Here is a 12,972-nt window from a genome sequence, read left to right on the forward strand (position 1 = left end):
TCTCTGCTCATTGCAAGAGGCTTGGACTAGATGACCTTTAAAGGTCCCTTTCAACCTAAACTATTCCATGAGTCTATGAATAATCTAAGTAACAACGTACAGATTATAACCAGATTCTTGTCTCCTGTATTTCAAGGAAGCATTCTGAGATTTATTGGTTGTTGCCAAGACGAAAAAAAGAAAAAAAGAAAGAGAGTGGGCTTGCTGAGGCATTGACGGCTTGTGTGATATTGACCTTACTATTTCTCACCAGATGTGAGGCAAGAGGGATATTGAAGATGATAACTTCTACTAGTAGCTATAGGGAAACATACAACATGATAAAGAATTCACTGTACAGTAAAATGCTCCATAGCTGCTCTGTCAGCAAGGCTGAGTTTGTCAACATAACAACTGCCTTGCTCACACAGAGATGTGCCATATGTTTTTTACAACCAATTATCTTCTCCACAGCTAGAACACATTCCCCACTAAGCCAAACCTTGCAACTTCTGGTCCCTATCAAAGTCCCTGAATGTTCAGCCCTGTGACAATTTTGTTCCTGGGGCTAGAGATCTTTGGCCAAGGGACTTGAAAACAGCAAACAGCACTTATGGAAATCCCAAATCAAGCACACCAGAAAGGAGGGAAGGGGACAAAGAGCTACAATCTCCTCAGAAAGAATGGAATGGGAGTAAGAGCTACCACCTCCTCATAAAGAACCACTAACCAGAAAAGGAAAGCAAGGAAGCACATTGCCTTCCTGCAGCTTCCAGAGCATGTCATGAGTGCCATGACAAGGAGCAGCCACCCACACAAAGAAGTGGGCTCAGGGTCACGCTCTGCATTCCTGGATATTCCCATGCCATCAGGACATGCTAGTCTCACTGAGCTAGTGGTCAGCTGGAGACTAAAACACTCTCACAAGAAATAGCCAGATTCTTTTTGTTTCTCAGTTTTGGAATCAAACCTAATTTTAAAGACTGCAAATCTGCTGAAAAATTGAACTATTCCTTTCAAGACAGACACTATGAGGGCTGCAGGCATGGCACAGAAGTAACCATGTAACTCTTAATTTTGGAACAGGATTGTGAGTTGGTTAATCTTCGCTGAAAGAGAGAGAGACATAAACGCACATATGCACACCAGAGCTGACAGTGAGAAGTCCTTTTCCCTGTATTCTCCACACCTAGTCCTTGAGAGTCAGCAACAAGCACCCTTGGGACGCAGCAACAGTGAAAGGGAATGTTTTCAAGTGACACTGTAACCAAAGTGTGCTGAAGGGGGCATTGGTGGCTCACACAAGGTGAATGTGTGGTGCCCAGCAGACCACACCAGGACTGATGTGCCACCTGGCACACCACAGAGCAGAGCTCTCTCTGCCTGAGATACCCAACATAATAACATGTTGCAATTTATTGCATGGCTTAAAAAGGCTAAAACTTTTGTCATTGAAGTCACCAGGAATGAGAGCAGCTCTGGGGAGACACAGCAGTGAAATCCTGTTGTCACAGGGTCACCACAGAGGAATGTCAGACATAAACCTTGTGAGTGTGTCTGCCATCTCCTGACCTGTTTTTCTGTAGGTGCTCTAGGGAAAGCAGTTTACTCCAAAGGATAAGCAGGGCTGGAGCTAAAAAAAGATAGATACAACTGCTAATACAAACTAACATGAAAGGCCAAGAGTTTATTTTTGATTTGTATTGTCTCCACTGATCTGTGACCCACTCTGACCTCTCCCTCTGACCCCTCACCTCCGGCAGTCAGTGGAAAATTAGTCACTCCAAGGAAGGACACAGACCCTGGGTCTGGTCCATGATGGTTTCCTTAGGATCAGGGCACTGTAGGATCAGGGCACTGTAATCCCCTGCAGCACGTGCTGCAGCACATGGTGCTCTTCCCATTGGCCATCCATCCTCCACGGTTCCTCAGCTGAAAGCCAATTTGCTGAAGGGTGCTCCTGTCAGAAGACTTCTTGTCATGTGAAGGTGGGTGGGTAGGTAAGTAGGTAAGTTGTCCAAAATTGGCTGCCTGCTCTTGCCTCATTTTTCCTAATGGGCAACTCAGCTTTGCAAGTTTGCTTCTCCAGTGCTGCTGGAAGGGAGAGTCACTGTCCATGAGCTCCAGAAATTTTGTTCTGGCTCAAACACAGCTGGGATCATATGACTGGCTTCTTGCTAAACCAGAAGTTAATCTCATCAGAAGGCTCAATCAACAAATGCAGACTGCATTTCCTCAGGATCTGCCCTGGTCCCATGGGAGAGTAACAGGGGCACAGAATTGAAATGGATGGCTTGCTCCTACTGCAGCGTCTCCAGATTTGCAATTCAATTCAATAGAAGATGGAGCAGGCTGCTGAGCTGCCTTTGAAAGGGTCAGGGGGTTCAGAAGCAGCAGGAAAGGAATGGAGGCAGGGTACAAGCAGCAGAAGAGCCAACATTATTCTTCTTCATTCCAGAGTGAATGCTCGGCTCCTGGGGCAGAAGAAAGAGCACACCTCTGATTGAATTACCAGCAGGACTAGAAAAATAAGGAAATGCTGGATGGCTGACACCCATACCATTTAGCAGACATCTATGTGGCTCAAACTGGTGGTAACACCAGCTTACAGTCAGAAAACCTTTGCCCCAGGGATACTGAAAACAACTTTTCTTTCACTTGTGTTCATATCTCTGTTCTACAATCCTCAAAGTACCCAAAGCTTTCCATGTTACAGCCAAATACAAAAAAGTGTGTTATATCAAAGCATGAGAGGCTGTTGATTTCTGTATGAGTTGCAAGGGGCTGGAGAGTCCTGCAGAGACACAGAAATATATACTGAAGTGTGCTAGGAGACCATGGTGACTTCCTCTTTGCCTCTAATCCCTTGAGAGGATGAGGTATTGCTGTAGGCAGCACTGCCTAATTGCTTGCATGAATTACATTATGATGAGAGCAATCCAGTCAGGCAGAAGAGGGCCTGAGAAACTTGTGGATTAAACACCCTGATTTAACCACCAAAATGTACAAAATTTTTAGTAAGCAAGGTCTCCTCCTGCAGTTTTAATTTGTCATTTTCACTGAAGTTCTGATGGCACTAGTCCCAAGAAGTCAAGGCAAGCTAATGCAGTCTGTCACATGAGCTCATACAGTCCTGTTCCATATCTGTGATGACAAAGCCATGGCTGAAGGTAATCAGCTCCAAGCCTATACTAAACTGCATGATGAGGACTTCCAAAATCCTGCAGTTTTCTTCATCTATGTGTCTCTGGATGATGCAGGGCAGTTGGTGGATGTGGCTCCATGCCTGATGTTGGGATAGACTTCAGACAAGATGATACAGATGGATCTTTCTGTCCTTCAAAGCTGTATCTTCCCCAGGTCCATTTCTCCATTTCTTTCTCACTCATAGATCGTGTATAAACACAAAATTATCTCAGGAAAGGAGGAAAAGGAATCATAGGACTTGTCTTTCTCCTGTTGTTTGTACTTATGTACTTATTTTTGTTGTATGTACTTATTTCCCCAAACAGAAGCAGTCTTACACCCAAACACATGGCTGTTTTACTCACTTCCTCCAGCAAAACTGGTGTACTTTTTCTGCTTTTATCTTCAGAGCTTAGCAAGGCTTGATTTCTTCACCACTCCTTAGTGAGCCTCCTTCATACAGCAGATTGTAAACTGTTGCTTAGACTTCTACTGAGAAAACTATTATAGAGTAACCTAATTCCATGGAGCTAGACCTCTCCTAGCCCTACCACACTTCTTAAAGGCCAAAAAGGCAAGATGTCATTTCTCTTCTAGTATGCACAGATTTACCTATTTCTAGTGTATTGCATGGCAGGCTCTACCCAAATATTTAGTGGGTGAGTTTCATCTGTATTGGAAAACCATTTAGGAAAGATGGATACCTTCACCAAAGATCAAGGGCAAAACCAGGGCCTCCTTCATTCTTTTCTATTCATCAGGATTTAACTCTCATCTTTTCAGAGCATTCTGGCTCAGGCAGTTTCAGCAAAGTGCAAATTCCAGCTGCTCTGCTCTCATGGATTTAAACCTCAACTATTTCCATTTTCATGGCTACATGCTTCCTGTACTTTGAACTCGCTTTGAACTTTGGATTTGAACAAACTTAGGAGCTTCCAGTCATAATCAGTGAGATTTCATGTAGGCGAAAAAAAAAGGAAAAAAAGAAATAAAAAAGATATTCTCTATGGATCAGACAAAAAATCAGCCTTGGGTTCAGTCAGAAAGGTCAGATGAACTTCCTAATGAGCCCTACCTGAGTTTTAGGCTTGTACCGACAGCTGAAACTAGTCAAATTTCCTCCATTTCAGGTTTCATTTCAGATGTTTTATGCGTTTCTAAACCTCATCTTTTTCAACATATATAATTTGGTTATTACTCCTGATTTGGAGAGTAGATATAAATTATATCTGAAGAGAAGAAGGTGGCCAGACCAATAAATCTCTCCTCTGATACTGAACTTTGACAAGTCCATTTTTTTCCACAGTGTGCTGAGGTTGTTTCAGTTGGATGTAAAGTCACAGATGTCCACATGGTAGATCTGTTTCAGCCACCCTGAATGGAGGGCCCGTGGCTTCATGCAGGTTGCTATAGGTGTCCACAAGAGCTGGGGCCACCTGCAGGGCAAGACCTTGTCCTCACTGCTTCTCACGTCTTCTGCCCCATGCAGAAAAATGTGCTGCTTTTTGGGCAGCAGCACGTCCACCCCCTGAGAGCCTCTGGAGCTACAGAGCTCTGCCTGAATGGGTGATAGGAGAGTCTGACCTCATTTTTCTGTGACCACCTGAATGGGAGACTAGCAATCACACTGTGAGAGGCCAGTGTTTGCCTGATGCCAGCAGGATTCCAAGCATCCACCCTTCCTGGGTGCTGTCCTTCTGCCTGGCCTAGAGAAAGCAACAAAAGCCCCAAGGCTGCTTTCCTTCGCTGTTTCTACTTCACCTTACAGCACCTTGACAGGATCAGCAAGGGTATTTCTTCATCTCCTTTCTTTCTGAAGAGTATTGCATGGGGTCATGTGAGCTGCATCTGTTTAGTTTAAACCGGAAAGACATGATACAGAGGATGAAATCAGTAATGCTTCTCTGATATGCTTCAAGCTGAGGGATGGAAGGCCAAGGCTTAGCCCAGTGCAGCTTCATGGCCAGTGCCCCTTCCATGGAAGTGTTCATGGCAAGGTTGGACATGGTTTTGAGCACCCTTGTCTAGTGGAAGGTGTCCCTGCCCATGGCAGTGGGGTCAGAACTAGAGGATCTTTAAGGATCCTTTGCACCCAAGCCATTCTGTGATTCAGTCCTCCTGTCCAGACCCCATGTGCAAACCAAGCTGGGTTCCACTCTGTCCCAACAGGCTGCTGCAGGTGCCCAAAAAGATGTGGTGTGATCTCTGACCAGGGACATACTGACAGCTTTCCTGGATGAGGTGCTGAGTGTCCTGCTCTGCCTGGCCCTGCCCTGCTGTGGAGGTGGGTCTAAAGACCTCCAGAGATCAATTGGAACATCCTTTATTCTCCCATTCAGTGATCTTTCAACTTGTTTCACCAGCACATTTTTGGGCAGAAAAAATAGAAGTGGAATGCAAATTACTCATTATAAACATATAAATATATATAAATGTATTAAAAATAGATATAACATATAACAACCTCTACTCACATATATATGTGGGTATATATGTATATAACAACCTCTGCTCCTTATTAGAGAAGAGAATGTGAGCTCTATTTTAGCTGGTGGTGTTGCATCCCCTTTCCACTTATACAAATCAGTTAAAAATATTCAGCAGCATCTCATGTCTACCTTTTTTTCTTTCTAATACTTTTTAGCTACTTCAAAACAGCTCAGATATACTGTGGGTCTGAAGTTCAGCTCCAACTCAGATATTATTAGGATCATCTACTACCTAAGAGGTCTGCTACAGAAAAGGCGAAGGAATTGGAAAGAAGAAAATTCCAATTAAAAATAGGGAGTGTGGAGTACAAAGAGAGATTGTGAAATGGTGGCAAGCGAGTATAAGAAAGACAAGCAGAGACTGTCAAATAAGCAGCAGGAATGCAAAGAGATGGAGATTTTAATAAAAAAAACATGATAACTAAAGCTAGTCAGAAGCAATTGTATTTTTCTCTGGAAAAAAAATTTACAATATGAATTGCTAGGGTTTGGGTTTGGTTTTCTTCCCTAGAGGCATGCTATAAAAAAAAAAAGGAAAAAGAGCTTTCATCAAACACAAAAGTGTTTTCAGTACAAACAGGAAAAATACCTTTTGAGATTTTTCTTTTTTTTTCTTTTCTTTTAAGAAAATACAAAGGAAAATATTAATTATATAATTGTAATTACAACTTCCATTGAATCTTGCATGGAGAAAAATTCAGACACCTCATGGAGTAATATGCAAGGTGGTGGCAGCCTGGGACAGCTTGGCTGCCATCAAATCATTATCTTTCCAGCACTGGTATCTCACATTTGATTGTAAGAATTTTACACATCCATCATATTCCTTGGGAGAAAAACCACACCATGAGCAAATTGTTAGGGTGAAATAACTTCATATCTCAAAAGGTAATTGCAGAGATCTCCAAAACTACAAATGAGAAATTACCATTCTTCCTTCTGTTCTTTTCCTCCACTCCAAATAATTCCCAGCTTTCACTTCTGTCTTCTGCAGTCATTCATGAAATCTGTCTCTACTAAACCCCCAAATGAGCTCTTCTACACACAGCAGACAGGGCAAATAATCCATCAGCGTGCCCATCTGCAGCTTTTGATATCATGAGCACCAGGCAGTTTTACAATACAAAATGCTGACTTTTACATTTTTCCTAATATAAGGCTATAGATACAGGTAATGATATAAATATTGAATCAGTTCCTCTGGACTATTTGCAAAAGAGCTATCCTGTGAAACAGAAAATCTTGGGAAACCCCAGCTCCCAGAAGACTGGCTTATCAAATGCCACAACTTGCAATGGTTATTGGTCAAGCAAACGTGTTACCTGGATTAGGAGGGAATACATGAAATTAGGATCTAGCCTCAGCCAGAGTTTCCTGCCTTCACTCCCTATTCCCTGCTTTACCTCTAACATTAGCTAGATTTAAGATTATGCTTTTAAAACACAGGAGCCTAAGGGAATGCCCAGAGCAAATATACAGGTTCTTCTCACAGTTTTGCAGTATCATATACCAAAGACGTGCTTCCCATCTTTGCCTATACGGTGCTTTATGGAAACAGCTGCCAGGATTATTCCTATTTTGCTTTGGTTTGGTTTTTTTCTGGGGTTTTGTCCTTTTCATGTGGAGTAAGTCAGCTGGAGAAGCTGGCATCAGGCAGTCAGAAGGGTGTGTGGGGGGACTACAAGCACTGTCTCTGAGGAGAAGGAGGGAGAGCAGTGGCTTTGCTCCTACACTTTGTTTCCACACACCTCAGCCTTCCTCTCTCCAGCTGAAGTGCCATCACTGTGCCACACCCCCCGATCTGCATGGTCAGAACTGTCCTATCATGCAGTCACACCCTCCCTTACCCAGCCATTTGGTGCTCTGTGCCTCTGCATCTCATTTCCAGCAGGACTGTGTAGGGAGCTATTGTTGCTCTTTGGCAGATAAGCATGAAAAAGAAAAAAGACACAATGTTGTAGTAGTCCTGATCTCAGCCAAAATTCAAATGCTTGGGGGACTTTCCTTGCCAAATCAGTGAACAAACAAATAAACAAACTCTTTTTTTCCCCCTATTTTGGCTCCGAGAAAACATGTCATTCAATTCAAAAGGAATGCTCCCTTTCCATTTTCAGTAAGTTTAACAGAAACAAACAATGGGAATAAAAGACTGAAGGCAGATATTGCTTTATTCAGCAGAGAAGTGTTAAAAAACACAAAGCACAGAGGGGCAGCTTTCTCCATCTGATGGGACTGTGAAATATTCATGTTTATCCATTTCAGGTCTACCTCCTCTGCTATAGGAGGTTCATGTGTAATTTAAAGTACATCTTCACATTTCTCTGCCTAAAACTAATCACTTAGTTCCTAATGATGACTCTATACCTACATTCTTCCCAGTCTGTTTATCCCAAGTTTTTTTCATTATGCACAGAAGAGTTATTAGTCTAAATGATACTGACCTTTGATAAATGTGGGTTAACTGATATTCTAAACCTCAAATGAAGATCTCAGCCAACAGCAATAAAAAAATCACCTTTGGAGCCTTCAACAATATCAAGACTTGGCATCCTGAGGCACTGAAAATGGCTGGGGAGCCAAGCACTGGCAAGAGCAGCATCCCAACCACAGCTCACCAGCACCAAGAGGCAAAAACTCAGAAGGAAACCAAGCACTGCTCAGTGTAGCAAGCCTGCAAGGCTACGTGAGAACCACTTTGTGAGACCGCCAAGTCAGTCACCACAGACCCTGGTGAATCCAAATGTTCTCCAGCTACCCTTGCTGTACCAGGAAAAAAAGCTGGGTGGGAGCTGTCCAGGCAGTGCCAGCTATCTCAGAAGACACTTCAGCAGCACCAACATGTGCTCCCCCACCCCTGGCACAGATCATCCTCTGCCCCTGCACATCTAGAGAGGTGCATGCTGTGTGACCATTCTTTGCACTGGACTTCAAAAAGCAATGAAATCATTGCAGTTTTGCTTGTAACTGTTTCATTTCCACATTGTCCCTGCTTCCTGGGAATCTGGTTTTTCTCACTGCACTTTGTTCTTTAATGACTTCTTTCTAGATCTTAAAAAAAGCAGTAATTACAGGAAAGGTTCTGTTAGGCTATTCTAAAAAAATGAAGACCCTTTAAAAAGAGCTGTTGTGAAAATGAAATAAAAATATCATTTGCCTTGCTGTCCACACCTCATGCTTTCTAAAGGTGTTTTAGCCAACTCACAGTATTAGCTTTCTGTATAGAAAGGACTTTAACATTACTGAATCTGGCCCTGTCAAATGATGTAATCCATGGGATTTTTCTGCACTCTGAATCCTTAGATCCCCAGGAGTGTGGCAGGAAAGATGTGTGTAATGAACTTTAATGTAAAGTCAGATGCCCTTTTTTGCTTTCCCCATGTGAGTTAAACTAAAAGTCGTTAAGCAGTGTTTCAGCATACACACAAATACAGCAGGGTGCTGAGCTATATTGCCAGTGCAGAATGCAATGGCTGTGTGGGGAGTAATTGAATCAATGAAACCCATTTGCAGTGCCTGGCCAGCACGTGGCACGTGCAAGGACACTGCCCCAGTTTTGAGAACGAAAGGTGAACGACAGTCTGTGACCTGTGTGGGTGGAGCAGTGCGAGCTTTGGGCTGTGCGAGGATCGGTGCTTCCCAAATCTAATTTCAAACAGCAAATTCCTTCAAAAGGAAAAGAGAATTTCATTTTGCAGGACTCAAGTAGTCCCCGAGCTCTTCCCTGATACTGGCAAGCAGGCTGAAATACTGCCAGTAGATTTTTAGCTTGGTTTCTAAGGAAACAAGGCCTTTGTAAGCACACAGGAGTGTGTGCCTGTGTGTGTGTGAATGTATGCAAGCTTCTTGGATGCCCTTCACCTCCAAAAGCTTTTGAGCTCATTGGCTGATTTCAAACCAACTTTGCTGAAGCTATTGAAGGTACAGTATTCTTACAAGAGTCCTGAAAATAGGTGATTGCATAAAGGCTGTGCCGTTCATTCTGCCACTGACAGAAAGGCTAACAGAACCACTCTTTCCGGACTTCAAGAAATCCAGGATACTGGATACTGCACTTCATTATTTCCACAGATCATGAATCTGGTTGTTTTCCCTTGAAGCATTACCCAGCAAACACTGGATTAAGTCCCATCAAAAGCCCCTCCTAGGAGCCACTGAACACTGGCCCAGGCTGGATGCAAACTGATGCTGGCAAAGGGACTACAGGCACAAACTTGATAAAGCCCTGCATTGTAAGTGCATTATGTTTTGCAAGTAGCACAGGGGCCGAGCACGCACTTGAGTCTCAGCTGAGTGGGCTTCAGGCTGTTGTACATGTGGAGTATCTGACCAAAGCACCTAAAATCCCAACCCAACTTGGTTGCTTTTACTGTTGCTTTTCCTCTTTGTGCTGACTCTGCTCTCTAAATGTATCCAGAGAGTGTCTCCAGGAGAGAGGGAATGGAGGGCGCCAATGAAGCGGAGATGTACTTAATGCAGACACCATTAATAAATCACTGATAGTTAAGATATAGATTGGGTGATGGGTGGCAGATGGGAAGGAGGAATGTCAAATTGCTTTTCTCATATAGATTATTGGATTAACAAGGAAGCAGCGGGCATGTGGCAAACCAGTGTAACAAATTACTATCATAAAAAAAAAGATAGAGCTGATCGCAGGCTGGTAATAATGCCATGTCGGCCATTAGCTCTCTGGAGAGGTACTTAGAGCACAACATCCGTCTTCTGGAAAAGAGACGGCCACTGCAACACCAGAGTGAAGGAGGCCCCCATTTGCTTGTCCTTCCTCCTCCCCCTGCCTCTGACACTAGAGCCCGTGCTGTTGAAGCAGGGTGGCCTACAGCAGCTGTAATGAATAATCACCACAGCTTTTAATAAGCGCTGCTAATTATTCCCCCCCGCCCATGACCAGGCATTTGCATTCCCCTGCACCAAGGCAGACAATATTGGCATGACATCAGCAGGCAAGCAACGAACTGGCAAACTGACTCTGTTCTTGGGTCCCAATCCCAGTCTGTCTGAAGTAAATTACAAAAATCCCATTTGCTTTCAACAAGCAGAGATCAAGTCTTAGTCCTCCTGCTGCTCTAGCCACCAAGCATGTGTGCCAACCTACACTGAAAGAATTATGTACTATTGTGCTGCAAATAATGGTCCCTGATACTCATTGGAATAAACCTCAGGTTGACTTTGGTGCCTTCTGCCAGAGTCCTCAGTGCCTCCTACCAGGAGCTAGGTATTCCTGTGTGCAGAAAGAAAATTCAGCAGGGCTGTGGACTACAGGTGTTCTGCTGTTAGCAAGTACATCTTCTAAAATTAATAAATTAAGCAATGGGGCAGCTGTGAAAGTCCAATGCTGAGAAAAGAAGGAATGAATAGCATAGCATGGCATAGCATAGCTCAGACCATCTATTTTGGTCACTAGTAAGTTATTAACGTGTTCAGCCCCTCGGTCTCACAGACTTCCATTTCAGCTTAGGCTGGGTAAAATCATGTTTTTCTTCCCTCCCCAGGCATGTTTCCATGTTCTGGTTTTGGACACCCTGCCTTGATATGTAGGAGGCTGCAACCCTCTCCCTTTAACATCCCCTCCAGCTGTCCCAGCACAGCAGAGCTTCTGATCCCCCACTGCTCACACAGGCTCCCTCCCTCCAAGGAGTGCAGCCAGTGTGAGTGAAGAAAACAGAAATTGATTTCCAGACTTGGAGTATTTTTCTTAGCCTTGAAACGTGCTAGAGCAACAGGGCTGGTACAATAATGCAGGGAAGCCTTCCTCTCACTTGAGTGCCATTCTCATGTGAGCAGGCAACACTGCTGCTGCAGCAGAATCCAGCTGCTGACAGCCCTGGGTGTTCACCACCAGTGAAGCTTGCACAGGCAGCAAGGTGTGCTTGGCAGGCTGCATGGCAGAGCCCAGCTTGTGCATAAAATCAAAGGCAAGCACATAACCACACGTGATATTCCAGCAGGTATGTGCTGCCAAGCCTAGCGAAGGCTGCCCAGCTGATATTTGACTTGGAGGCGGTTTTCTCTGAACCCTGTGCACCTCCTGGCTCGTGTGTGTGATGAACCAGGGTTAGAGTAGAGCAAAGAGCAGATTCCCTCCTGTGGCACCTTTCTGGTGCCTCAGACCCAATACTGAGCTCCAGCATGAACCTCTTCCTGTGTTTCCATCCTCACTCCTTCCCGCTGGCCTGACCTCAGCCTCCCCTTTCCCTCCACTCCTCTGCCAGCTCCCAGTTCCCTGTGAACTGAGAGATCCATCTCTTCATCTCTACTCCATTTGTTCCACTTCTCCTTCAAACTAGGCCTTTGCCCAGGCAGATGGGCTCTCTAAAAGCCTCATAATTTCATTTAGCCGCTGACCCTTCGGCTCCAGGCTGATTTTGGCCAGAAGCCTTGGAGACTAGGACACAGAAAGGCAAGAAACACCAGGAAGCTGGAAGAGGGTGGTTTTCTAATTTCAGTGGTCAACCTCCACATCAGAAAAACCACAGCTGCTGTTGGTCCTCAAAGGTCATTTTCTTGAGACTGAGACGTCACAAGCGCCTTGTTGGTGCTACCCAGATCCCATAGCAGTTCTGTGATCAATCAGCTTCTGCTTCCAGGGTGGTTATCTGGCGCTCCCCACACACACAGAATTAAAACCCCATTAGAGATGAAGTGCGTGCATTTCTCCATGTGCGCATTCGTGCGTACACTTAATGTCTCAGGACTGGTGGGACCGGGCTGGGACTGTCATTACAGCCACACCACAACCTACCACAGGCGCCAAGGGCTACAGCTCTCCATGGAAACTCTAATCCCTGTGAAATGGGATCCTAGTTTGTTTTTGTTTTAAGAAACCCACAAAAAATAGCTGAGAGATCACAGAGCTAGATAGAAATCTTTAAGAAGGCAAGAACGCCAACACCTTATCACACAGACTGCCCCTAGCCCTATTCCCCAAACAGCCAAGCTGGCTTCGAGGGTTTGTTTCTGAAGACACAAGTTATTTATGATTTCCACCCACCCACCTCTCAACATGCACTTTGTCGGTTGTCTCTCCTTTGTCAGTTTAAAAAAAAAAACAAAACCAACAGATAAAAATGGAGGGCAATTTCATCACCTACACATTTTTTCCTATATAATTTATCCTGGACTGATGAATAGAAATGATGGAAGTGGTTTAAATGTACAGTGGAGAAGCTGTTTGTCCATCATATGCTTAAGGGAAAAAATAGCAACACCACCCACTGATTATGCAGTCAGTATTATGGCTTTACATATGCTGCTGTGTGGAATGAATTCAGGAATGACAGTATCATTGTATACCAGTTGA

The 12,972-nt window shown here is 44.1% G+C and overlaps 1 protein-coding gene and 2 long non-coding RNA genes across 3 annotated transcripts in view; 1 reads left to right on the forward strand and 2 right to left on the reverse strand.

The window, feature by feature from the left end:
* GAP43 (growth associated protein 43) overlaps positions 1-12,972 on the reverse strand; it is a 195,261-nt gene that overhangs the window by 114,705 nt on the left and 67,584 nt on the right. The window lies entirely within an intron of this gene.
* The window catches only part of LOC111939260 (uncharacterized), a 114,273-nt gene that overhangs the window by 56,310 nt on the left and 44,991 nt on the right, over positions 1-12,972 (reverse strand). The gene's annotated exons all lie outside the window — the stretch shown is intronic.
* On the forward strand, positions 5,049-6,080 carry LOC147654355 (uncharacterized). Its single transcript, XR_015285007.1, has 2 exons — positions 5,049-5,449; positions 5,810-6,080. It is a non-coding gene; the product is annotated as an uncharacterized LOC147654355 (long non-coding RNA).

This window comes from Cyanistes caeruleus, chromosome 3 (assembly GCF_971803275.1).
Source record: "Cyanistes caeruleus chromosome 3, bCyaCae1.hap1.1, whole genome shotgun sequence".
Taxonomy (NCBI): Eukaryota; Metazoa; Chordata; class Aves; order Passeriformes; family Paridae; genus Cyanistes; species Cyanistes caeruleus.